The sequence below is a fragment of the Monoraphidium neglectum genome, assembly GCF_000611645.1.
Source record: "Monoraphidium neglectum strain SAG 48.87 unplaced genomic scaffold scaffold01225, whole genome shotgun sequence".
Lineage (NCBI taxonomy): Eukaryota > Viridiplantae > Chlorophyta > Chlorophyceae > Sphaeropleales > Selenastraceae > Monoraphidium > Monoraphidium neglectum.
Genome location: NW_014012403.1, coordinates 15,598 through 16,367, shown reverse-complemented (window position 1 = coordinate 16,367; position 770 = coordinate 15,598).

Here is a 770-nt window from a genome sequence, read left to right as displayed (position 1 = left end):
CACATACACACACACACACACATCCCACCCCCCCCCAAAGGTGGAGTCCCTGGCCAACGTGACTGAAATTCACGAGGCCCTCAACTTTGTGCCCAGGAGGGAGGGCGCCGCAGACGGCGACGACAACGAGTCACACTGGGGCAGCTTCGGTGAGCCACGCCGCCGCCGCCGCCGCCGCGCCCGCCCCTCGCCGCGGCGGCGTTGTGACCGCGCGGCTTCGAGTGCGCGGGGCGGGGGGCCGGGAGTCGGGCGGTGCGGCGCGCGTTGGCCTTACTGCTCATGCCGTCGCGGCCGAGCGGGGTGGCGGCTGACGGCCTCTCGACGATGGCGGCGTCCGCGTCCGCGTTCCACATTCACACCCCTCCTCCACCCCGCCCGCAGGCATCTGGTCTGTCGCGTGGGCGCCCGGCAAGGGGGAGGAGATCATCGCGGGTGAGCGACCGACGGGCGTAGCCGATGCGCTCCCGGGAAAAGGGCTCTTAGAAGCCAGGGCCACAGCGGGTTTGATGGCAGGCAGGCGCTGTGCTTGTGTTGGCTGGGGGAGGCAGGCCGCAGGGGGTTTGGTGGGGGGCGCGGATAGTCGAGGCGGGGAAGAAGGAGCAGGCTGGCGGGGGTCGCGCGAGGAGGGGGCCGTGGGCGGTCCCTCATATTATGTGGTGTTGGGAGAAGCTCTCGCGAGCCCTTGTGTTGGGGGCAAATCACCGGCGAGGCGGAATCGGGGGGTCGACGTGCGTCGGCCTGCGCTTTGGGTTGTTGGCTGGCTCCGGCGG